A 27,644-nucleotide genomic window follows, 5' to 3' on the forward strand; every position below is an offset into this window, starting at 1 on the left:
AAAAGGGAAATAATCAGGAAAATGCTGGAAATACATACTCATAGCAACAGCTAATGAAAACAGATATTTAGCTGAGTGACCAGTTATTGTAGTGCAATCTCTTAAAGGAAAGAACTTGTATTAGTTCATTTGATCCAAATATCTTGAAGCGCTCAGAAATATCACTTCTTTAAATTAGCGTAGGCAGGCAGACAGCGGGGGTGTGAATTCAGACCAAGTGCCTGCAGCAGATCCTTTGCAGATCCTGATGGCCACTACCAGGAAGCACTCACTGCTGTCCCCTCAGTGGCCACGTAGTCAAGAGCCACATTCCCACCTTCCCTAGGACAGGACTGGCTCTGCCACTTGGGTCTCTTACCTCTCCCTTTCCCTGCCAAAGGAAAAGCCCAACTCTAGACTAAATTTATAACTGCTGGTCTGGTTTTAGGATCTGTGGCAGGTTTCCAAGATGACATACTGGTGCGTTCCGATGCCTCCAATAAGTGGCAATGACAAGAGAAATTTTTATAAAATTCATGTATATAAAACTCAAGGATTCATGTTTTACATGAGACAATGTAATCTGAAGGTTCAGCCTTTCTAACAATACTGAATCGTCCAAAACTACACTCCAAATATTACAACTCACAAAACACTATAAGACCTCATAAGTGTGGAGACACACAATTAGAAGGCAAAATACATCACAACTTCTAGCCAGATTTTCTGGCTTGAGAAAATTTCACAGCTATGGAAAGTTACTCTGATTTTGGAGCACTCTACGCAAATTCAAACAGGAGTAATACATTTTGAAGATGCATAAAACAGTGAAAATAAAGACAAAACCTTTGCTCCTATATCTACAGCTTTTATCCTTGTGGGACATGGAGAATTCACACATGGCATCTGTGGGGGAAAATGAAATGTGTAGGGGTAATGAAAACAGAGTATAAGAAATTATAAAGAAGGCAATAAAAAAAAAAAAAAAGAATAGGAGACAACTCCTAGACCTCACACAGCCTCTCTTAAACAATGGGAAAAAATCTTTTAGGAATTCAGTAAGACCTGAGAAGAAATAGAGGGACTGTTGGAACAAATGTCTGCTGGCTCAAGTTATGGTGAATGACCTCGACTGTGCACATTAGAGCTAGTTGTTACATCAGGCCCTGAAATAGAGAACAGACCATAAAAAAACTCTGAACATTTCCTCCCATAAGATCCCTTTGTTATAGGACTCTTTTGTAGCATTTAGTAATAATTTCCTCTCTGACTAATGTTCTTGTGCAAATTATAATGCCATTATGTTCTGATGTGAGCTTTTCCCTCATTTCTTAGTTAATTCATCTTTATAGGAGTTCTTCAGCTGCCAGCCAGTACTGAAGAGTTATTAATTTCTAGTGACTTCAATAGCACATGGGAGCTGAGACGTTTAGCAAACTCGCAAAGTATTTCTTTACCAACCCTTGGCTGAATATTATATTTAGCCACCTATTTATTTTTCTTTTCTGGAAGCTCTTCACCTGAATCTGTGCCATTGTTAATGACTTTTTTGCTCTGACAAAGAAGAATAGGTAGGTTGACAATAGGAAGCATAGGGAAGACCAAATCTGTCCTTTATCCCCTAACTGTTCGCATGGTAGGTCAATCACAGGGTTACTGTAAAATGACTCCTCAATTCCTTTCTGCACAAAATGTAAATTTTGTTTCACATATAGCAGAGTCAAGGAAGTCAGACAAAGCAAGAGCTGAAAATAACTGCACAGACTATTCCTTCCTGTGTGGTTGGCCACATCCAGCTATCAAAGTAAAGGTGTTTCAAGGCAGCATGAACTTATTGCTCAACTATTATTTCTCTTCCGATTGTCCAGAATACTGGTCTCACACTTTCTTCCTCTATAATATGATACCTCCATAAGCCCTAATTCATCATCTGAGTTACAGTCTAGTGGTAGCAACACCTTCAAAAATTATTATTCTCTCTGTTTCACTAACAGATGACTTGTGCTCAGTCTGATTAAAAAACCTGGCAAAAGATAGAGCATGACCGATGCACCAAAAATATTGACTTTGGGAATTTATCTAATATTTGCAGAAAATATGTTTGCAAAGCAACTTGTAGGAAACTCAGGTTGAAGGAGGTACCAGAGTGCCTGTTTGTATGTTCATGGTTAGAATCATGTCCGAGATTGCACCACTTTTTAAATAACTATAATAATCATCATCATAATCCTGTTTGCTTTAGAGTATTTGGCATTAAGTACTGGGCAACCACTTGACTGATCAAGAAGAAAGATACCCTCATGTTCTGAAAAACCTCAGAGGAACCCCACAAACGGGAGCATACTCATCCTTCCTCATTCTGAGAAAGGGACTATTTCATCCTTTTGTGAGTTTCCAAAAAGATTCTTCTCCCTGGCTGTGAATATCAGCATGATCTCTCTTTTCTTCTGTTTAGCTTTGTTCAAGTTTAACACAAACAGCTTACATTCTGTGCGGTTACTGGAACAAAATATACTGCCAAGGACTGAAACTATTAAATCTTTTCTTTTATCTGTTCCTCATGAATATCACATGCCCAGTCTAATTAGGTTGTTCATAACAGTGTGAGCTTAGTATTTTCCCTGTTAAAAAGAAGATACTTGTGATAACATATGTACAGATGCACAGTGAATTTACTGCATTTTTTTCCAGTGATGTTAATTAAACAGGTTCATAAATGTTGCAGCCACATACTGTTAGTCTTACAAGTCATATGCTTTTGCTGTAATGCCATTTTTAGAAGCTTACTCAGGAACTTCAAATCATAAAAAGATGTCTTTCCTTTTTAACAAATCAATTACACCAGTGGGTAGTTTTGAGTGGCTGGAAGACCAGATTAATATGATCAGCCAGATACTGCACACTTAGTCATCCCAGGAATAATAGTCCAAGTGCTAGAGGTACTAGTCCTTCACCAACAGGGACCATTACATTCAGCATCCACACAAAATGAGTAAACAAGAAGGAGCAGTAGAAGAGAAAGCAACATTTTGTATGAGCAACATGGGCATTTGATCCAGCACTTCATCTTACTGAAGAAAAAGGTAAAAAGCAAGAGGATTTCACGATCTGCTGGGATGAAACTGTCTCTGAGACTGTGTGCAATGCTAGGGAACACAGGGTCATGTCCAAATGGATCTGACACAACCCTTTGCAGTGAGCCAACCCCACAAGAAATGGGAACCGGATCACATACATCCACTGCTTGGATGTCTGAGGAAACAGGCAAAGTCTTACCAGCTAGTGTAGACACAGCCTTAATTCACACGAATAAGAACAGCCCTCATGAAAGTGTGTTGTTGGACACTAATTGGGGAGCAGCAAGTAAGAACAGAAACATGGTTCTTGTGTGAAACTTTCCCTGCCCATCTCCACAGACGTCCCTCAGTGCTTCTCCTGGATACCCCTTTCCTTCTTCGACCTGGCGGGAGCAATAGGAAGGAAAGCAATGCTTTGTTGAATGCCATCGTCAAAGAGAATCCTGCTTATCACCACAGGAGATCACAGTGAGTGCCTGTGACTACAAGCTGTGAACTGAAGCAGCAATGAGGTGTCCAGGTTCCCATTGCTGTGACTCTCATGTGCTCCAAGCACTGTATGTCTGACTGCTGCCACGGGTCGTGCAGGGTGGGTATGAAGGCATGGTATCTTTCTCTGAGGGAAATGGATGAGGAACTTGTTGGAAAGGATCATAAACAGTGGCCAGACTGAGCAGTAGATAAGACTGCAGTGGTCACAGGGCGTTTATCACCAAAACATAGTCACGTCATTAACGCATGTTAGGTGTCTAAACTAAAACCAAAGCTTTATCAAGTATGAGGAGAAAATTAAATGTTGTATTAAAACTTATAGTGTCTTTCTAAAGATGAGACATAAATTGTATGCAGTAATATTTTTCCACATGTCACAGTAATGCAGTTAAAATATACTATCTAAATAACCAGTTTTGATGAGGAGACCAGGAAGCGAGAGGGAGGAAACTAAAAAGAGAAAGCTTGAAATAAAATTAGAGTAAGACACTGAAAAACATGTATCATGGGAAGTTCGTATGGAATACCAAAAGTTCAAAGCTTGAATTATAGTTCAGCCTGGTTGAATAAATATCACTTCTGCATATGGTTACTTTGTGACTACAGCTCATATGACATTAGTGAATTAGTGGTTGGTAGATTCTGTTAGCATGGTCTTGAAAGCTAAAAGGAAAAATAATAATTGCATTTAACATTTTTTCTATTAAACAAGTCAATAATTGAAGATACATTTTAAAGCCCATCACTTCAGCCAACTGACACAGTTTTATGCTGTGGGTTATGTGTGCAGACATGGAAGCCTTCACAGCCTTGTAGGGAGCAACAGCCCTCAATCATTGGTCACACCACAGCTAAGTAGTAGCCTAACACACTGATCTGTCTTCACTGAAAACTGTGATAAGAAAGGACTATCTTGCAGTTTCTTCCTGTTTCTCTTTTTGTGCAACGAAAAAGACTACCATCTAACCTGCTCTCTGCTCGTAATCCAAGAGAGTAACAGAAGTCTTTCTAGCAGGAGAACAATAGTGTCTAGCAGTGAATACACCGAAGTGTAAATCTGGCTACTCTGAAATCATAGCCAAACAGAAAGTCTGTTTATGGTGTCTTCTGTGTTACATAAGAGAATTCAAGCAAATTTCTGATGTATTTCAAAATACTTTGAAACCTCATGCTACCAGAAGTTTGTCTATCATAGTGTCAGCATACACTCAGCATATTAGGTATCAGCTCTTGTCTTTGGATCCCTACAATTTTCTCATTTCAGCGTGCTGAACCATCCCACCACAAGATCAGGGTGAACAAAACTCAGAGTCTGTCCAGCCAGAGGACGGAGGGAGCAGGTCTGCTGACAAAAGCAGAGATTAACTTTACCTCACTTGCCACAAAATATACCAACATCTGGAGCTCTGCTAGCAATCCCTGTGCTCAACAGGACACATTTTGAAAAACAGAGCTCTGATTTTCAATGGAAAAACAGCTGCTTTGGATCCTTTTAGGATGAATGTTAAAATATCTGGAACAGAGAGAATATCTGCTGCCCTTGTTTAATGTTATAGTAAGCTCTCTTATAAGAGAGTTAATTTTCTTTAGTTGAAAACTTATAAATTTTTTAAAGGGTTTCTGACCATTACCCTTCTTCTGCATGAGTATCTGGCTAGTTCAGTAGACCACCCATTGCTTTGATTTCACAGTATACAGCCAATAAAAAGGGAGAAAACAGGCAGAGGTTCTTTCTGAAGGAGATGGATGCTATTAGCAAGGTTCAAAACACAAAACAGGAGGAGGGAGCTGAAAGGATAAGTCAAAGTGTTGAGCTTCATGCTGGAATGCCTAAACACAGTAATGAAAGTGCATGCAAATATTATCCTATTAATTTGTTAATGCTATTTAACTCCACATATTTTGTTTGAAGTTGTCTAATTGCTCCACAATTACAGTTCTTCCAACAGACACTAAGAATTTTTGGATGGTGCTGAATTTCAGCTAGACTAGTTTTTAGTTTTTTTCCTTAGCATTATGCATCCTTCCTTCCCGCACGTGCACTGCTGAAAAAAACCCAAGAATGTGGTCAAGAGAAAGGAGGACATCATCTACAGGAAAACTTCAGTGAGAAATACTATCCTCGATCGATATCCACGGAAGATCTTTGGCTTTAAAGTTATTTATTTAGGGTGAGGTTTTGCTTTGGAATCAGAAACCTCCAAACATATAAACATCACGTAGGTTTAATTGCTTGAGTATTTCAAGTTCATTTGAACTAACAGCAATGTTAAGAAACTAACAGTTTGCTAAGACATGATTCTCTGATGGAGAAGGAGAAAGAAGAATAATATACACATGTACTTCTATTGTTCCCTTTGGACATTCCAGCACTTAGGACAATATTTGATTTATTAAGTCTTTAAATAAAAAATGCAAACAAAACAAGAGCGGACCAAAAAAAGCACCAGTGTCAGGCATTCTGGGATTTAAGAGGACCTTCACTCTGTAGGTGAAACTTTAAAAGACTCAGTAGCCAGAGAAGCCACAGCCAATAACCTGGCACCTTCAGCTGGACTCCTTAATTCAACTTCTAAGTAGCAAAGCAGACAGATTTATCTGTCAGTCTTTGCCTGCTTAGCACAAGCACTCTGTAAACATTATAAAAACATAGTATATTTTTTTTGTGAGATCTTATTGTGAGAGCCATTTCAACCACAACTAATACTTTCTAGGAAAAGCAAACTGCAAGCAGTTTAACCCATTTTCAGTCAAACCAGCACAGACCCTTAAAATAATCAATTCCAACCTAACACTGCCAAGTTCACCACTAAACCATGTCCCTAAGAACATCATTTATGCATCTTTTAAACACTTCCAGGAATAGTGACTCAACCACTTCCCTGGGTAGCCTCTTCTAGTGCTTGATAACCCTTTCCATGAAGAAATTTTTCCCAATATCCCACCCAAACATCCTCTGGTGCAACTTGAGGCTGTTTCCTCTCATCCTATCACTTGCTATTTGGAAGAAGGAACCAACACCATCAATACTACAAATTCCTTTCAGGTACCATTTCCACTGAACTGATACTTCTTCTATTATGAATAAAAGATTCCCTCTTTCAAAATGAAGAATTAATGCCTTATTTGATATATGATAAGGCAGTATTGTGCTGTATTTATCAGGTTCATAGGACCTTAAAATACAAAGATCAAGAAATCATTTAAACTGCATCTATACTAGTTTTTAATTAATGTTTCTTTTGCTTCTATGAATTAGTACGAAATTCATTAGTCTTTCATAAAAAGTTTAAAAAATAGTGTTAAATCTGCATAAAATGATAATAAGTAAGGTACTACATATCCACAGAATTACTACTTTCCTGAAGATATTTACCAGAATAAGCTCTAATTCCTTTCATAGAAAAACAAGTTAACAACAACAGAAGAGATTAATGCAAAGATTTTAATAGTGGTAGTATTGTTGCAGCTGTAATGGTCTAAGGGCACAGGAGAGGAATCATTAGTGAGGAGATGCAACATCTTTTTTATTAAAATGACTGACACAGTCATAAAAAACACTGAAAAATCTTGGACAAAAACCACATAGCTCAGAAGAAAAAGAAAATACAGAAATATGGTAAATCAAACATAGACATCCTCATACGTCATAGAGGAGCTCTTCAGACAGAGCTCCATCAAAGCTGCCAATACCATAAGGTTTCTCCCCAGACAGGGTTCAGGCATTGCACAGAACGGTGTTTCAACAGAGATCTGATTAATTAAAGCTGTACCTACATATGCTTGCAACTTTAAAAGAAACACATTAGTCTGTTAGAAGAGGCTTTATTTCATGCGAGCTGGGACAATGAACTCCAGGGAACAAACTGAGACGTCACTCAATGTGATTTGTTTTTCTGGAATTTTATTTATGATTGCTATACTTAAATCCACACTGAAGTGCTGGCCAAAGACAGACTTAAATTTAAATTTGGATTAACCCTGACTGAAGTTTATCCTGAAGAGGATGACTTTGTATTTATATCTGAGACTCAAGTAAACTGTTTTCTCTCTCGTCCTAGCACTGCACTTGAGCTATGTGGAAGAAGCTGAACTCTACTCATCTACTGAGGAAGCAAAAACAATTGCAATGATTTACAGCTGGACAGTCCCACTCACTTGTAATGAAATGTAGGTGCTTATTACTGAGATAAAATTTAAAACCTCAAGCTAAGGTAAAAAGCTTTATCGTCATATCCAAGAGCTCAAGTTCTTTGTACATTAAATCACGATGGCATGCTACAGAAGAGTGGCCAAACCAGGAGTCATTTCAGAAGAAAAATGTGATGAGGGATCGCTAGACCATCAATTGTGTCTAAAGCTACAAAAAGTGTAACTTTGAATTCAATTGGCCTTCCCTTCCTACACATGCCTTCAGCAGGAGTCAGCCATCAGCTCACGAGTTTTCCAGTCAGCCTGACATACATAAACCTAAACGCTCACAGGATCAAAACAGATGCATGTAAACATACAAACAACAATTTTTAGTCAGTCACAAGTTCAAAACAATTTGCTAATTTGACTTTCACTATATATATATATATTTAGATATATACAGGCACAAACACTATCCTGTTGTACAAAATGCTAGCTTTATGCAGGCACAGATTCACTGATGCTACTGTATTTGTTCACTTCTAACAAAGGTGACAGAAGAAACAAAAGAAATATGAAATGAATTCTCCTTTTAAAGAGCCAAATGAAAGACATGCTTCTGAATACTAGAACTCCTTTAATTCTAAGTTGTTTGAAATGCTGTTCCCAAGAATCACAGTGTTATCTCCAAAGAAACAAACTGGAGAGGAATGTTGCCCTGAACCACTTTTTTTTCCCAAGTTATAAACCCAGAAATTATTGAATGTGATCAAATGTGTGAGCTGGTCACCATGAAGACAATGGAAGACTAAAATCAGGCTAGAAACTATGCAGCTGGGGAATTCACTGCCCACCAGTTTCCACATAAGAAGGAAGATTCTCAAAAGGTTTTTGTTAAAATATAGGCTAGATTTGGCATCAACGTAAAGAGCTGTCTTAAAAATGCATTCTCATATTTCTCACAGAATCTGTGAAAACTGTGTTGAATAGGAACAGTGTCCAAGAATATACCACTCCTTTAGGAGTGCCGGGTGCTAAAGATAGTTTTGTGGGTAATAAGATGGAGGCAGTAAGTATTTCAGACCATTTAACACCATGGGAGCTGGGAAATTCTAGAATATTAAGTCTCCAAAGTTTTTTGGTTTGTGCTTTTTATTTTTTCAGGTTGAACAAAGACAGAAGGAATGGAGAAAGACTGTATTGTAAAAGTGGAAAAGATGATGGCATTTCCCTCTGAACATATTTAAGCAGCATATCTAACTTAAGCATTTAGATTCAGATTTTTGTTGGTTGTTGTGTCCACTCAGCTGTAGAAAAAATAATTTTGTAACTTGTTAGAGCGTCACAAGTTTTGAAGTTTTCATCATAAATGCAAGTGTTGCAACAAGAAACTTCATTCTTTTCTCTCCCAACATAGCAGATCTAAGTAGATCACAACTTTGTTTTATTATAGCCTGCTATGTCAAGGGAGAGAAAACAACAGAGGATAAACAAATAGCACGTCAGTTTTGTACTCAGAAGTGTTTTCGTATTTCAGCTCTAATATATTTCCTGTAGAGCAACATATTAAGCACTGACTAAAAGAACTGAAATCAAGAAACATTCTTTGTTCAGCAAGAAAACTCAGATCCTGAATTTCAGCCTGTGACCTTCTGTCCATGCAGCAGAGAATTATCATAAATTGTGTTAAAATATTCACTTTAGCTGATGCAAAGGAAAGAATATGTTACAACTGAGGATCCTATCAAAATGCCCACTGTAATGAAAGAGGTTTTGTCAGAGACATGATATGATTGACAAAGGAGTTCTGATTCTGAGAGAAACAAGCTGGACAGCAAGGGGGATGATCTACAGATCCTTATTGTCCAGCTTCGAGAAACATTAATAGCAGAGATCTTTGTTTAGTTGCCTAAGTATTAGTATAAAGGGAATATTATTTCTTTCCTTTTAATGTATATATACACCACCACTGATATTAAGCTAGACATACCAGATGTCCTACAAAATTACTTCCTCTAGTCACTGGAGTTTAACACATAAAATGTTTACATGATGTTTACATGCATGTTTACAGCAACAACTAGACAGTGTCACTGGCTTATAGTAGCTGAATGGTATTTTCTGTCAACTACAGCTGTACTAACTTTAGGGTTTATTGTTCGTGACTATGCAAAATTTGCCTGACCATCCAATAAATCTCGCTTTCTAAACCTCTGAGCTATAAAAGAAGGGGTTTAATTCTGTTACCTTCCTCTTTTCTACTGAATATGCTGTAAAATACTTAAAAATGAATTATTGTATAAATTCTCAAACTGAAGTTTTTATGTAAATAGTGCACATCTAATTTATAGCATTCTTGTTTGTGTAACGTTCTAGCGTATTGGCATTTGTCCTATGAATATACTGTTTTGGAAATTATGCACTGGGGTTATAAAACATTGTTTTCCCAATACACCATTTTAACAAAAAAAAAAAAAAAAAAATCAGTCTTGAAAGACTTGTCTGGTAAAATATTTTAAATTTAAAGATCATGGTGAATATGTTCTCTCATGAGGTAAGGAACCCATAGCTTCTTATTAGAGCAACAAACTTTGTGACTGTATAGGCGAAGTCTACAAGGCTTTGGCACAGGGATTAATATTATTTATATTACAAAGACCTTGGAAGTGCAAAACAGCTGACAGCAAGACTAGCCATGGCCTGAAAAACAGCATCCAAGATAGAAAAGAGACAACAGTATTGAAGGAGGCTGGATGAAGTGATGGGAATTGTCCATGCTCGCCTGACTTGCCAGAGAGAACTGATAATATCCATATTCCACAGCAGGGTGTTTGCCCTGCATACTGCTGATGCTGAGTCTTCAGTGTTTTTCACATGGATGTACTGAAGAGTTTGATCCAAATAAGCAAACACATGGAAAGCAAAAACACATGCAGAGTCAAAGAAAATACAGAAGTCTTGCTTGCATGGGTACTACCAAAAGATGTTATTGCTCTTCAAGTCAGTCAAGCATATTTCCTTCAAATTAGTCAATATTTTGCTGTGCATCTTAAATACTTGCAACAGTGAGAAGGAATACATGGTGTGCAGACCTGATCAGTAGAATACAAGATAATATTAAGAAAAAAAAAAATATTTTCTTTACTGCTCTCTCTGCTCAAGAACAGCATAAGGCTTCTTCATTCAAATAATCACATAATAATCTGTTTTGTTTTGTTTAATACCTCAATTTTTCTTTCTCTGTATTCTCTCAAGGCTATTCAATGCCCCAGAAAGATGGAAAATACTAACAGCCATGCTTTCTCCCAGGAAGAGGAGGTCAGAAGGAAGAAAAAGTACGTGTTCTTATACTACCCCAAACCTGGACATAAAGTAATGGATTCCGTACACTCAGAATAACAGGGGACTCAATTCTGTTCTGTAACGTTGCATGTGATTTGGCAAAAGCCTCTAACTTGGTGGAGAAAAAATAGCATTTCATCTTCCCAATACATTAAAACACATGTATCAGGTTTAAAAACATACAAATAATTTCCAACAAACAGGTTAAGTAATGGATGCAACAGCAGTAAATCAGAGAGACAAGCAAAATAAAGGCTAAACTAAACTCTACAGTAATTACAGTCTTAAGAAGTCATAACCATAAATAAATCATTTATCAGTTTCAAATTTCACTATTATTAATGTAGACTTTTAAAATATCAATGATGTTCTGGTATCACTGACTTCTGTTTGTTGGTTGCTCACTATCTACAAGCTAAAGTTGCACTTTTGCTTCAAGTACGTTCTTGATTCTGTAGCAACAAAATTTCTCATTCTTCATGTACTCCTTCCCAGATCTACACTCTACTAGTGATGGAAGGTATCAGTTTGAATAAGGAAGCTTCAGTGGTGTTTTTCCCCCACAGGATATATATTTCATCATGACACTAAAGAACCCTACAAAACAATGAAACTATTGAAATATGTAATTCTTCAGATCCTTACTAATAACATGTAACTTAAGCAGCTCAGGCAGCAAGTTGAGCAATGCTGGAAGTCATGTGCTGAACAGTCGTCTTGAACTCCTTTGGCTTCAGTGACACTTAACCATATGCATCAGGCCAGAAGGGATCAGGATTTAATTAAGAGCGCAGTAGATATCCAGCCAACATTTTTAAAAGTATTCAAGCCCTAGGCTTCCTTCGATCACCTTTTTTCCCCCCTCAAAATCCAATCCTTATGTCTTGAATTTCCCAAATACTGACACTGCATTTTCCATGTCTGATAGGTTATTACGTTCTCTTCACAGTATTGCTCACCTGAAATTCATAAAGGAGAGGTGCTGAACAGAATGCTACATGAAAGAGAAGTACATGATCGTGTAATAAAGGAGATATAGCTATAGGTAGTGTGTTCTAAATTGTTAGTGGTCCCCATAACAGAGTGATTTGCATTTCCAGCCCAGTTTTAGTGCTAGAGTTTAGAAAGGTGATCAATGTAATACAGACACCAAGTAAACCTGAACTAAGATATAGAAAGCAGATTCTACTTTACAGAATAACTATTAGCTTCTGACTCCAACAGTGTGGGAAAAACATTTCCCCTTGTATACCACAGCAGTGACATATTCTTTGGGATTAGGTTTGTAGGAGAAGCATCTTCAGTTTTAACCACAGCAAATGGCCTGGAGTTCTGCAGGTGTTTGGGACAACATCCATTTGTGTTCAAAGGAGATAGTACTTGCTGATCTCTAGCAGTTTCTTAAACTTCTCCAGTTTCTGTTCATTAGTAATCTATTCCATCGGTATTGACTAGGATTTAATATTGGTTTGATAGTTTGAATGTTGAAACATTAAGTCTACCTTCTGAGCAAACCAGAACCATCTAATTTCCCCCAGCCTCTGTATAGAAACGAAGTTTTTCTAGCAAGCCAATTTTAAAATCTCACCATCAGACTCCATTTTGTAGTCTAACATATCCATAAATTCTCATTCCTCCCTGGGTCTCCTGGGTTTGGTCTCACCAATGCTGTGACCTCTGTCTCCCAGCACTTTCTGCATGGGTCTGTGCCTTGTAGCGCTGAGTGGTGCATTTGGCTCTTGGCAGAAAACAATGCCACACTCTGACCTGGTACTGAGCTAAGCCTTTCTTGCATCTGCCTGCACTCTCATGGGTAAAACCTATCCTCTTTCTCCTTAAGGCTCTCCCAAATTTTTGTGCCTGCTCTAAGAAATAATATTGTTATCTCTGCAAGCTGCCTGCCCCATGGCCTCTCACCTCGGCTGTTGCTCTCCCCGGGAGCACTGCAGGAAGGTCTGGGCAGGAGGCACAAACCTCGCTCACCCCAGGGACCCTCCTGCTCACCAGCAAGCTGCTTTGCCAGCTCAGCCACCATCTCCTGGGCAAGAACAGCTGTCCCACTGTAAAGCACTGGTTTTAAAAGCCTTTTCCCCAGCAGCCTGGTGGATTAGGGGAGGGAGGGAGGCAGGCAGACAGCAGCACACCAGGCACTGCGGAGCGTGGCTTTCTGATCCCTTGCTCAGCTCAGCAGGCACGTTACAAAAGTTTGCTCCAAGGCTCCTGCCTGAAATGAGAGACACAAATAAGGTTTAGCTCTGGTTCAAAGCCAGCTGTTCCTGTTGAATCTACACTACGTGGCCTTGTGCTTCATCTGTGAGTTTTCTGACTGATGTGATGAGGCAGCATGATGCCTTCTCTGTTCACCTCTCAGAGCTTAATGTCTGAATGAGCAAATTAAAGAAAGCTTAATTCTTCCCAGACATCACACAAAATGATATCACCATCAGGCCATGTATAAACACATTTTTAAGTCTTTTCAGAAACTAACCAGCATCAGTAAATGCTTCGTTCACTTCTTTAAGGAAGTCCTCTATCTTAGACTGGCAAAACCATTTGTAATAGGAGAGGCAGCCAAACATTTTCTGGGGTTTAGTTTCTTACTACTTTGTCTACCCAAACAGCATTTGGATGGTTTAGTTACCTCCCAGTTAGGGAATAACAGTGTTGGCAACTACAATAGTCTTTAACAGCAGATTAGATACAGCTGGTAATACTGCTACTACAGTAGCCAAAGCAAGCCTGGTACACGTCTGCCTCCATACTTTATCCTCAGACATGCTTCAAGGTACTGACTTTGAAACAAGCGTCTGACTGATGCATCTAACTCTCTCAATGCAACTAGCAGATATAAGAGAGAAGCTGCCCATGAGTCACATAGGGATGGCCCTTTTCCCCCTCTCTCTGCAGGGAGAAATGGGGCTGGGATCGAACAGGAATAGTTCAGATGCTAAAACTGGCTGCTACAGGAAAGTTAGACAGGTATGGCTCTCATCTACAATTCTGAACAACAGCTACAGTTCCAGAGAACTGAAATGCTTCATTCTAATCAAAGTCAGTAATTAGATTCAGTATAAAGATATAAAATGAGATGAACTGCAATATGCAGAGTCAGACATAAAATCTGCTTGATTTTTAAACACTTATTGAATTTGAAGTAGGTAATCTGTTATTTACAGCTGTCAGAAAGAAACAGAGAGCAAGATGTATGCTTGTAAACTACTACCCTAGCAATTTATTTAAGTGCAGTGCCTTACCAGCTCTTATGTTTGGATTGATAAAGACACACTAACCTTAGTAACTAAAATTAAAAACAAGCTCAGCTTAAGTCAAGTACCATGCACGCCTACAGAGATATGCTCCCTTTCAAATATTCCCTTGTCCAAATTACAAAGGTAAAATCCTTTCTTCTATTAAACTGTTACAAAACACAAAAAGGAATTCTGAAAGGAGGTAAAGGAATGAGGAGAAAACCAACACTGGAATTCAAGAAAATTCCTAATGTAGGGAAAAACAGAAGAAGTAGTAACAACATCAATAATAATAATAATAATAATGCTTAATCTTATGATTCCTTACAAAAGCCCAGGCATGAGCTTCCTTCTTCCAAGATCCTTCTGGCACAGCTTTATAATCTCCACAGTGGTGTGGGTTTCTCACACACATTGCTCTTCATCAACAACACCTCCCACTGGAAGGGCTGCAGGTGGCTCCCCTTCCTGCAACAGATAGTTGCTGCAAAGGGACTTTCCCTAGGAAGGGCTAATGTTTTAACCCTGCCCCTGCCAGATCCTGCTTGTAGAGGTATTTGGCCCACCACTTGCTTAGACAAGCCATGCATACCCAGACAGCACTGAAACTGGATGCAAGCCGCCATTTGGTGTTTACGCTGCTCTACTTAGCAGCAAGGCCTCAAAATGACAAAACTCTCTTCAACTGCATGTAGCAACTACCTTGCTCTAATATCTGTTTTATATATGTTTAGAAAATGTCCTGCACAGGTACCTCATTGGTGCTGATCCCAGAACTCTGCTCTCAGAAACTCCCTGCCTGGTGCTTACACAACGCTATTCCTTTGCTGTGTCAATATCTCCACGGTACATGCAGACCTTGTGGAGTTTTGCAAGTGGCCATCAGCTAAACAGCTAAGGCCACGTGTCTCTCGGGACCCCCAGGAGCCCCTGGCAGGAGGCTATGTCCGTGCAGGGGTTGGGAGAGTGGGAGAGCCCCCATGCTGAGAGGCACTGCCTCTGTGCATGCAAACCCAGCCTTGCTCTGCCTGAGCTCCTCACTTGCTCCATGTGACCAGTTCTGATTTTAGGAGCCAGACATGAATGCTGTGCCTGGGGTAACATGTTTCCTTCTCTGACATTTACTTAGGCACACCACTCTGTGCTGTCTGGGCAGGAGGTGGCAGGGGTCCAGCTAGCTGGAAGTGTCAGCAGCAGAATTAGTCTCTGTCTACACCTAACTGCACAGACTGGTTTTAAATCTGGCCATGCCACATACCAACACTTGAGCATCCTGATGTCTGTCCAGGACTCTAAATCCTTTATTAATTAAGTCACAAAGATACCTCCATCCTGTTATAACTCACAGGCTTGGGCTGGCTTTTAAAAGGGTGAATAAAGCCAAGGAGGGTATTTTTTTCCTTTCAGAGAAATAAGGTAGCTGTGCCCACTTTCCCTTTTCCCCCATTAACCAAGAATCTTCCATCTAGCATATGGAACACTTCGATAAATTTACCCTTCTTGTTTCCTGGAACCTGTGAATTTGGTAACATTGGACTGGAAGTTCCCATCCAGCCCTTCAAATCTGATCGTTCACAGCCAGAAGCAATGGTGCAATCGATGACAGATTTTCAGGAGTCAACTGAACGTGTATGTCACTGGCCACCACAAACCGTACATTGCAATACTCTTCACAAAGCCCTCTAAGCTTAGTGCCAAGAGTTTATCTGACAGCAGTGCTTTGGCACCGATCCATTGGAATTTGGAATAGAAGAAGTCCCTTCCACTTCACATGGAACTAACTAAGCAACCAGAGGATGGAGTGCAGCTCTGTAAAGCAAGTGCCAGCCTGGAGGGCAGATCTAGGTTTTGATCACTTACTCCATGGATTTTTTTTATATATTTTTTTTTCTTACTATTCAACATTCATTGCAGTAGGCCTTGGATTCACTGATTCTCTCCTCATGGGAAAATGCTCTCACTGCTGAGCTCCCTGGTCACACAGGTTCTTGCTCCAATTCAATGCAGGTACAATTAATCGAGGTAAAAATGAACAAAAATTCAACGAAGGTGCAATTAGCAACCAGATGGGGGTGGGTGTGTGAGAGGCACAGGCTGAGGAGATAGGGAGAGATGAGCTAAAATGGCAATTCTTGACTGGCCATAAGAAAAAAAACCTCATTGTGTCTTATTAGGACTAAAGTGACTGGTCATGTCTGTAAACATAATTTCTGGTATATTGGGAATTAAGGACTGGAGATCTGGATAAATACAAAGCCATGCAATTTACAGTCCCTGCAAGCCAAATGAAAGTTCCAAAACTCAGTTCAGGGTGGGTTAAAAGTCCATAGTTTTTAATAAAAAGAGATGTTTGCCTTTACAGAACTGGGCTCTTGGTGACTATATTTCTCTGCTGCTTTGGCATGTGTTTAGCCTAAAGCTATTGGAGGGCTCATGCAGTTCACAGCAAAGTCCCCACCACTTGTTTCCACCCGGTCATCCCTTTGCTGTGCTGGTACAAGTGCTCTAGGGGATGTGGATGATGAACTTGACAGGAGGAGACTTGGTTCATGGAAATCAGCATTGCCTCAAGGGCTCTGCTTCAGGCTGTCACACTGGCCATGACCAGAGCTGCTGGAAGTGAAGGAGCACCCATATCTTAGGAGAACAAGTTATAACTGCTGACTGGAGGCCCTTGGTGTGGTGAGGGCTGCAGGGGGGCTGTCCTCCTTCTGCCAGGGGTGCTGGAGGGCTTTTTGTCAAGGTGCTGCACCGTCTGACTCACATCCCTCTCCAGCCAGCAGAGCAGGAATGGAAGGTGACCAAGAACAGAGTCCACGTACAGACCGCTGGTTTAGGGGAAAACAATACGTGTAGTCAAAGAAAATCACAGTTAATTCTCTTTGAAACTGACAAACACTATGTGAACTATCCCAATTAAGAAAAGCTAAAGTTTTTACTTCACAGTAGAGATTTTTTTTTATCAGCTACCTAAATTTTTAAAATATGCTCTCCCCCTAAAAAAAAGAATCTAAGGAAATAATTATTTCTCCCTGACACTAAACTAGTGTTTTTCAATTCCTGATATAAAAAACAATGCCTTAGGGAATTGTAGTGAAGGGGACTGGACTCTGGGAACTTTTGCTAGTACTGATTCCTCATATAGGCTCCCCCACTCTCATCCAAGTCAGGAGAAAGGAGAGTGGGAGAAACATCTTAAATAGAAATTTCCATACTGATTCAGAGCAGTGATCTACTTTATCGTTTCTCTCAGATAACAGCCAGTGGGAGATGCCTAAAAGGAGAATACAAGTGGAAAAAAAGGTCTCCAGGGAAAGCACTGTGAATTAATGGTTGGCTTATGCTACAAAACATGAGGACTTCTGTTATTTTTTGTTTTTTTTTTTATTCTTACACTACTTTTTAATCCTGAATAATAAGATGTGATTTTACATAAATGCCTAAACTTTCTCAGTTTCTGTCAGATTCTTTTTATCAGTAATAACTTCTGGAAATGAGTTTCACATATTTGTTATAACTTGCCAATACATGCGTGTGTTTATGTATTTTCTATTGTAAGTTTTTAAAATGTTGCTGTGTTAGTCTGTAGAATATTCTGCTTAATAAGGCAAGAAAAATTAAAATAGCAGCAAATAGCTACTTTAAAACAGAATAGGAAAAACACCATCGATACATAATTTTGAAAAACAAGGAGAATGAATTTATAGCTTTATGCTGCAATTTAGAGAGTCTTAAACCTTGGAGGTAATAGAAATATTAGTACTGTTCTTTCAGCAACAAAATAGCTCTCCCTTTACCTGTTCCTTCAGTGAACTGACTTAGCCATCTTCTCTCATTACAGTGTTTTAAAACCTGGAGACACTGGACACAGACAGAGCTACAAAAATTACCTGCATTTAATTTCCATCTCTCTAATTCTGAAAAAAAGAAAATAACAAACAAAAAAGAGAGGGCTCTTTCTCAACATTCATAAGGGACTAAACGACTTACATGTCTGTTTCTGAATAGATATTCCTGGCTGGGGAGAATTCCTCTGTGCTGTTCTTGAACGGTGGCTGAAGCCTGGTGCACGAATATTTTATCAGTTTAAAAATATTTAAAGGCCCATTTTCTCTTAGACTTTTTGGGGTTTGTTACTTAAAAATCCTTTGCCAGGTTAAATATTTGTGTTTGTCTTTGTGAGGCCAGAGACCTAATTTGCTACTGTTTCATACTAATCCAACTAGCATACCCAAATGGAGATTAGACTGAGACGCTCTCACAGAATTATCACCAAAATTTGCTGGTTTTCTATCTTCTTCTGTTATCATTGAGCATAATTTTCCCATGCAAATGAAAGCTATCAAAAAAAAAAAAAAGTCTGGAGATTGCTGTACTTGAATAATTCCTATAGAAAGGGCAGTGCAACATCTATCGGAGAGCTCCGACAGGACTGGCAACAGTCACTGGACTATGTCTACTAGGAAGTTAATTCCAGATGAAAACTTCTCTTTATCCAAAGCTTAGATGTTTAGTTAAATCATTGCATATGTACTTTATATTACCTATTACACATGACATGAAATATTTGCCTGATTTTAATTAGACCAACATTATTTGAACATTAGGGAGAAACAAGAATTAGATCAGAGTACAAAAAAGAACAAGTAACATTCAAGTAACATCAGATCATGGCTGTGTTGTTACCAAAGTGTCTGTTGAAGTGACAGTGTGGAGGTCCATATTTAATGTCTTTGAGCAATTTTCACATTAAATTTGTTTGCCATAAAAAAAGAAGTGGTAAAAGAAACTAACTGTTTTAAAACAGAGCTGTACATGCTCAAAAAGAGCATGGTAGCCTATCTCATGGCTTGAGGAGGTCCCATATATTTATATACACACGTAGCATAATCCAGCCTGGTTTTGCTGAAATCAATAGGTTGCTGAAGTCACAGCAAGAAATAATTTGCCACATACTTTTCCAAATTGCCAGGTGTTCAAAACATCCAGCAGCAACTCAGTTTCTGGAATCATGCATTGAATTTAAAAATGTTTTTAATACATTTTTACATTATGAATTAGGTACTTATTAAATATCTCCCATGAGTGAAGCATCTTTTATTTTGGTCTGTATTGCCACAGTGCCTTGTCTTCAGGGCAGAAGGACACAGCTAATCTGAGTTTGTAAGTAATCTTCTTTGTGATCTCAGCCCATTTTGAAGCTGACATGCACAGACCCCTTCGTCCAATGATTACCAAACTGACTTTTAATTATAAGAAAAATATGTGCCTAGATCTACCTATGCACTTTAGTGACTCTTACTAAATTTGATGTAGGATGTGCTTCTGTTTTCCCTCACAGGCTACAGTCTTTTTTTTCTGTTTAGAATTGAAGTGGTGACCCATAATTAACTGCTAAACAATAAAGGATTATTTTTGTTAGGCTTGAGATTTACAGAACACTGTTTTACACTGATCTGTGGAAAACCTCAAATGAAGATGATGAGCGAGCTTGGAAGCAAGAAAGGCAATTAACACTATACACATTGCATAAGCCTTAGGAGCATTTGGACTGTTGACAGTTTTTGTCTCTTTTCCTCCCTTGCCTGCTTGCTTTAAAGCTCCTTCTACAGAAGCAGCTGAATGGATGTTAATGTTTGGGCCATCCTTTGAAAAGCACCTAGATTTATTTTTCTCCCTCAGAAGAGTGCCTAGCTGAAAGTTTATTTGCCACACAAGCTTAGGAAAGCACCTAAGCTGCCCTGAGCAGAAGGATGCAATCCTGCAGCTGTTTGTGGGTCAGCCCAGCAGAATGCGACCATTTGAAGCCACGAGCCAGGTAAAGCGGTCGCTCAGTGCTTTGACTTCGCAGCCAGAGTCGGTCAAGTACCACTCAGGTGCCTGGGTGCAGGGATGGTACTGCCATGATTTGTGATCACACCATATCCACATGGCCCCGATTAAAAGTTTCACTGCCTTCAGATGGATTAATTACAACCCTCCCACCTCCTAAATCTGAACTGAAATTAAGCATCAATTTCAAGATCATCCACAACCTCACACTCATCAGCTCACTAAAAATCCTTCAGTCTGAGCAGTTTTTTCCCCCAGCCTGAAAGGGTAGCAATATTGAAGACATAAGGCACTATTGTCCCAGTCCATTTGTAACCCCCCAAAACCAGAGCCCCTCTGCCAGGAATAATCAGACCAAGCCTTGATTTCCTACCTTTTTCATTCTTCTTAGGCTATAATGTCATTATATTATGTTTCATGTCTCTAATTTTGATCGACAAAGACAAGGCCAGAAAGAGAAGCAGGACTAAGTGAAAAAGTGTATCCGCTTGAGGGTTGGGACGCATACGGTGAGCAGCTGTAGCCCAAATGCCGAGGCAGGCTGTGAATGAGCTCACACAGCTGAGGCTGGGGGAAGACAGCTTTAAGGCTACCCAAAATGTCACTGCAAACAGACCCTCTATTTTCCCAGCTGAATCATAGCCATGTGGTTAGATACTGTGGTAGAAATACAACAGTGTACACCGAAATGAATATGGTTCAGGTCATGAAATCACTTCAGCACATCTTAATTTCTCCTCTCTGCCTTTACCAGACCCTAACTACAGAATACATCTACACTGTGTCTAAATACACTGCAGTGTGCAGTCAGTAAACCCTTGAGTAATTTATCAAAAGTTTAGGTGTTAAGCTTGTTTATAGAAATGGGTAAGTGCTTTAAAGTTGGGGAAATTCTTTCCAGTCTTATCTGAATCATCATAAACTTCCTTAAAAGGTAACTTTTGGAATACGTTTTCGTGAAGGATTTCTGGTACTTTTAGGACCTTCTGCTTGGAAAGGTCCAACAGCTTTGGGCCTTACTGAGACACAGTTTTTCTTGCTGTATTTCAGTAATGCTATCTTGCTGGAACCTGAAATTGCTGCAAATGGTCAAGAAGTAAGCCCATGCCTGTACAAAATGTACATATGGACACGTAAATGTACAAGTATTTGTTTTTATAACAGGTTAACCTGCTTATTAAAAGCAGATCTGCAAAACAAAATAATAACTTCTGCTGTTCTGTTAAAAAAAAAAAAAAAGTATAACTTGTTTCCTTCAAATTGGCTCATTTCTTCTCATGATTTTGAATGAGCACAGAAGCAGAACAGCCCAAATTTTACTCATAGCATTGTAGAGGCTTTTGAAGGATGTTAATGCCTCCATTTTTGAGTCATTATTTTGATTTCAGTGTTAAGTTTAATTTGCAAATCAGATTCTGCTCCTGGTTATCTCAGTACATATCTGAGATAGCACAGCCTGAGCTACTCATAACTACAGAAGTGCAGATGTAAACCTGAGCAAAGCCCACACTATGAAAACTGAGCTGTCAGCAGAGAGCAGATAGCTTTTGGAGCCACCATGGAGCACACAGTGTACCTGGCTTGCAGTAACACACTGACTATCTCAGGTTTCAGTTCTGCTGCCTCCTCCAGACTCTGCTGGTTTCCTCCCCGATTAAAATGCAATCACTGTAACTGAAGCATTAGAAAAAAGGTCAAGGAACAGCAAACCTCACTCATGTTAGGTTGTATTTTACTGGTACTGACTGAGAGAAGCCAATGAATCTCTGCAGTGTAAATAGTATTGAAAGTAAAGTTGTAGGGAGAAACTAAGCCTCTGTCAAATTAAGTGTTATTAATTGCAAAAACAAGCTCGGCTGCTGAGTGAACATTCCATTTTGAGAAATAACGCTTGAAGGACTGGCAGTGCAGTTTGTCCATAGCAGATACACTATAACACAGTATAAATAATCATGGCGATGCCAGCCTTCAGCACTACCATAAACTATTTATCAGCAAACTGTATTTAACAGAATGAGCCTTTTACTTGTGGAGAGGCAACCTCTTGAAGCTGAGATTGATTCTACCAATAGATTTTCCTTACCTCTGTAAAAAAGGCATTACATGCTGGATGGTGATAGTCAACACAACAGCGGAGTTTCACATGATGTGGGGCTGGCGACAAAACCTTGTTGCCCTTTGTTTCTCTTTTGCAGGTAGGGTACCAGGGCGCAGGATGGTGCCCTGCTGGGCTCAGGCCTCTTGGCAGCCCAGCACAATAAAGTATTATCTGGGACATTTTTGCAGGACTGTCACACAATGGGTTTCAATATATTTTGCATCTGATTCTGATCTCAGCTATCTCACTGTAAATCAGAAATAACTCCCATGAAGCCAATGGAGTTCCACTAATTCAAAACTAATGAGAACAGAGACTCAGGCTGAGTTCTCCTTCTCCCTTATTTTCTGCCAATTACTGCCTTCTATTAAGGCATATTTTTCCTTATGAGGCTACAAGCCGGAGGTGGATTTTACAAACTAGCACTGCTGCTCTTTCGTCTCTTTATTGCTGAGGGCAACCGGCTGGTTCTGCACCCTTGGCCAACCACACCTGGGCTGTACCAGATGTAGCTAAGCTAGAGAACATTAAGCAATCAGTGCTATCAGCTGGGGGACATCCAGCAGTCAATGCCACATCACACCATTCATTGCCCCATTCACCTGCAAAACCATTTTCTAAAGCACTGATGGCCAGGTAGGTGCTAGACTGTTCCCTTTGCTCTGTGCTAATATGAATTTCTACCTTTGAAAGGGATTTTTTTTTAACCCTTGTTTGCATTTCAAGACTATAGAAATTTAAAGCTCTGACCAGCCCAAAATCTGAGTGTAATTACTCAAGAAGGAAAACAAAAGGACAAAAAAAAAAAAAAAAAAAAAAAAAAAAGATAAAAAAGAGAGAAAAAAAAAGCTCACTAGTCTAGAAAGCCATGAGGAAGGAATGGTTGGGAGATAGAGGAGACATTTCTAGCTGAGTGATGCAACAACAACCCAGAGCCAAATGGGTGTTTTGCCTTACCTTTCTGAAGGCTGACAGGCCATTCAGACATTGTGTTGAAGCTATAGTAGATGATTCAACTTAGGATGTTATTTTATGTAGTCTCAGAGGTGGCCTGGCTATAATTTAGTACCAGGAATTTGAAAGCAATTGCTCTCAAGTTTCTGTTCTCATCCTTGCTACCAGCTCAAACTGTTACCAAGCTTGCTGGTGGATTTGGGATGAGGTTTTAGCCCGATTATCTCCCTCCCTCCTGAAAAATGCAACCAAATATTCTGTGGCCTGGTGTGATGCCAACATATGCCACATGGGTAAAAAAATAAGCAGACAGGAGAGGAGAAAATTCGCAAAACAGAGAGGGGAAAAGGGTAAAGAAATAGGCCATATGAACAAACTCACTGTAGTTTGCTAGTTCCATGACAGACAAAAATAACTTGAGCAAGTACTGTTTTGGATTGTTCATTACTGTTTTCTCTCATCAACATTTTGTGGAATCATGCTAGTGGAGTTTTACTAGTCTGACTGTCAATATATACAATGATAATACAATAATAAACATACACAGTCATGACTCTGGAGCCAGGCTGTTGAAGGAGTAAAGCTTTGGAAACACAATGGTTTACTGAGGGCAGTCCTCCCCCCACCTAATCCCAGCAAGTTTATTTATTTTTTCAGGGTCTTTTTATCTTTATTAAAAACAACCCTTCGCCTCCAAAAAAAAAACCCCACCCAGTAACACAAAGACGAGTTCTCTTGTAAAGACAATGTGCAGATAGCAAGAATAATATTGCTATTTTTTTGCTATTCTAAGGTCAAACTTTGCTCCTAGTTAATCCATATCAAGTCTGTCTTTATTTCAATGAACTCATTCACAATATAAATGCCAGCAGACTCTTCCAACAGCATTTATAGAAATAAGCCACTTTGACAACACTCTAATATGCTTCCTGTTATTATGAAACCAAAGGAAAAGTAATTAGGTCCTGATTACTCCATATTTTGGAATCACTAGATGCTGGCTTAGCTTTTTGTTTTTGTAGAAAAAGTTTACACAAGGAACTGTGTAAGTTGTAAGACACAGAAGGGCTCTGCTTTATGTAATGCTATGTAGGGGCCAAATGGGCAGAGCACAGAGCTGGCGTGGGGCTGATTCAACAGCCCAAAAGGTAGCAATCACTACCTCCTTGTAGTCATGCACTCTGACAAATAAAGGTAAATTGAGATTGACTTTAACAAGTATAAAACTGACAGGCTGAAGTCACTGTTTTGAGAGCAGGTGGGTCCTGGGCTTGCTCAGGAGCCGAGGCCTGGCATGGCTGCTCACGCCGGGCTGCCATGGAAGAGGCCAGCACAGCACCGCTGCTTTCTGCACAGCAGGACAGGCAATCAAACCTGAGCAGGTGCTTTTTTGATGATCCCTCATTATCTGCTATTTAAAGAACTATCCTTCCAAGAAAGGAACAGGTTTCATTAGCTGAATATAACAGCTCTCTCAGATAAAACTATCAAAACCGCAATGTGGACGAATTTGTGATTAACAGCATTGAACCTACACACCAGAGCAGCATATAATTGTACTGCAAGACATGAAACGCTGAATGGATGTTATTATGTCTAGTATTATTCCCAAAATATGTAGGAGATTTCTTCCCAAAGCCATAGGTGTCACGACAGAAGCGGGCAAAGAAACACTTGTGGTATCAGTCCTCTAGAAATGATAAAGCTCTCATGAAATCCACATATTGCCATGCATCTCTAATGACAGTTGGCATCAATGAAGCCAAATAAATCTGCCTTTAATCAGCAATAAGGGGAGCAGAGAATGATCACAAAGAGCAACAGGGTCCCTTCACAATGCAGCTTTTCCTCATTGCTTGGTCAAGCAATGCTGACCACCATCATGATCTACTGCGGATGACAGAGGGTTAAATTTCTGTTTGGGTGTACCTCCATCAGCACTTTTCTAACTGCTACATTTTCTCTGGAGCTTTTCCTACGAGTGTACAGCTTCCAGCTATAATTGATCAGCCATGTAGAGATCACATAAAATGCTAAAAGAAATGCAGTATAAACGAGTGGAAAAAGTTATCCAAAGCCAGGAAGACTGAACAACAAAATGCAGATCAATTACCCAAGTTCTTTGCAGACTATGGAACTAGGAAATGGGTCTAAATGCTGCCCACATATCACTGCTTACATGCGGGATTAGGAATGCAGAGGTTGGAGGATAATCCTTTATTCAAAGGGAAACCAGAAGGTTGTTTTCATAGGGCCGCTAGAGCCTTAATTCTTATAGGTAACGTTTGCTCTGGCAAAGAGTGGTGCCTTCTCCTGATTCATTATTGAGATGAGGTACAGATTTGGTAATTTTAAGTGCTAACTCACAACTCCCTTTGCTTTGAGAATGGAGATTTCAGCAAGAATGTAGCACTTTTTAAGTGGGGAAAGGAGGGGAGGAGAGGATAAACCACAGCTGGTGTCCTTGGGGTAAAAAACAGTGCGGCAAGCCTGGAGTGGGGAGCTCCTTAAGACAGCCTTTCATGCGGTTCTGCATCAGATGAATTCATTTACTTAGCTATTTCAGCATTTTTGGTTAGTGGTGTGACCAGAGCATAATGGTGTAAAACATATCCTATGTATACTTTTCTCTTTGTTCTTGATTCTTGACCCCAAATCACACTGGCCCAGGGAAAAGTTAACTCATTAGATATGTTAATGAAGGCTACCGCAGTATTTTTGTGCATAGCTTGAAGAAAGGAAAGTTTTGATATTTTGAGCTGCATTCTACCACTGAACCCAGTATCACTTCTCATGCGCTTCCATTTCAGCCTATGATTCCTTGTGGATGCTCTTATCCTCAGTAGGGCCTCTTGGCTCCTATATTTGGGTTTAAACCACTGTTCTGTGCACACATCTCTGATTTCTTTTCCCAGAAGCGTGGGTGTGTGATGTGGGTCAGAGCTGCAGCACACTGCAAAGAGCTGCGTGCTGCCTGATTCCCAGACACTGCACCACATCCCAGAGAGGTAGACCTAGGTACAAGCTGGGACTGGAGGAACTGGTTTGTGGAATCATCAGAGTTTCCTTAAGGTAAAAAGCAATGGCATCTGATATTTTAAAAACAAAAGTTCTCATCTGTCCGTTTTGCACACGTCTGTTTTCTTACACACACAAACCTGGAGTGCAGTATTTCACAGAGATCTTTTTATAACATCTGATAAACACGAAGTGAAAAGTAATACACTTTGTTTGCTGTCACTCATTGCAAGGAAAGGAGGACAGTGCTAGAGGTTCTTTCAAAGCAACACAATTTAACGCTGTGTGTTTAGATTTCGTGATAGTAGGTATCTCCTAACTTCACACAGCAAGTAGACAACAAACACTAAAATATATTGTGACTCTCAAACACTGCTGAGAAATTAATTTGTTGTTTGTAGCATTTTAAAGAAAAACCTGTCCAAAGTATGGGTGATCTGCTATCAGATCCAAAGCTGCGGAGAAATTGCTTTTAGAGCTCATAAGCTTTCTGCCACCTGCCTGGAAGACTCACCCTGTACCAAAGGTGTATGGGACCAAACATGCCCATACAAGCACTACCCTCAGCCCATTGCCAAGGCAGGAGGGAAGCAGCCTGCATCAGCTCCTAGCCCAGGAGCCAAACCAGCAGCAGCATTCATTCAGAGCAAGAACATGGTTTTAAGATCTTGTACTGAGCAAGATTGCTGTGGAGTCTGTGTGTGCATGTCTGTGACCACCGAGTAGTTTCACTGCCTTACCGTGCAGCAGCATTGCCTCTCCTCTCTTTCTCTTCTTGCTCCACTCTGGTCACTCGGGTTATATCCAGCAGCAAAGTCTCTGCTGTGCTGTGGTTCTCATGCCAATAAAGCCTGCCTCTTTACACCAAGCTGGTGCCCCTTACACTCCTTTGAGACTGGGTATGGCTCTGAGCAGTCCTGGTCTGGGCACTGTCACAAAGAGCACTGCTGGTTCCAGTCTGCTAGGTGCACTGAACATGCCCAGGTTGTGCAAAACAACCAACAAAAAAAACCACTCCAAAACCCAGGTTTGGTTCTCTTCTGCTTGATTAGCTTCTGGGAAGCCAGCTGGGGAACACAGGTACTGCACTCATCAGTGGCAGTTTAAATCATCTCCAGGTGGGCAGTGAACATAGAAAGAACTGCACAGGTTCAAAAACATCACAGATGATCTAGGTAACTGGTAGCTGGATTCAAAGTGTTAAGGAAAATGTGAAACACCTGAATACCTCATGGAAGTTTAAGAACTTAAACATTTGGGATCAACATAATTTGGAAACAGTAACACTATATACGAGCAACCAGAAATTCTCACAAGAGAGCATGGTCTCAGCAGACCCTCACATCTTACCCCACCAGGAGGAGACCTCACAGCTTTGCCTGTTCTTATATTTTAATTTTGCTTTAATTCTGTAGTGAGCAAATACGTATGGAGTGCTAGTTTACATCCCCAGAAGAGATGCCGGGGAGC

The 27,644-nt window shown here is 39.8% G+C and overlaps 1 long non-coding RNA gene across 4 annotated transcripts in view; it reads right to left on the bottom strand.

Annotated features, from left to right (window-relative positions):
- Nucleotides 1-27,322, bottom strand: part of LOC110361264 (uncharacterized) — a 167,001-nt gene extending 139,679 nt beyond the window's left edge. For all 4 annotated transcript variants that reach the window (XR_010472426.1, XR_010472425.1, XR_010472422.1 and 1 more), the window contains exon 1: nt 26,915-27,322. This is a non-coding gene — a long non-coding RNA (uncharacterized LOC110361264). The remainder of the gene's footprint in view (nt 1-26,914) is intronic.
- Between the last annotated feature and the right edge of the window lie 322 nt (nt 27,323-27,644).

This window comes from Columba livia, chromosome 4 (genome assembly GCF_036013475.1).
Source record: "Columba livia isolate bColLiv1 breed racing homer chromosome 4, bColLiv1.pat.W.v2, whole genome shotgun sequence".
NCBI lineage: Eukaryota > Metazoa > Chordata > Aves > Columbiformes > Columbidae > Columba > Columba livia.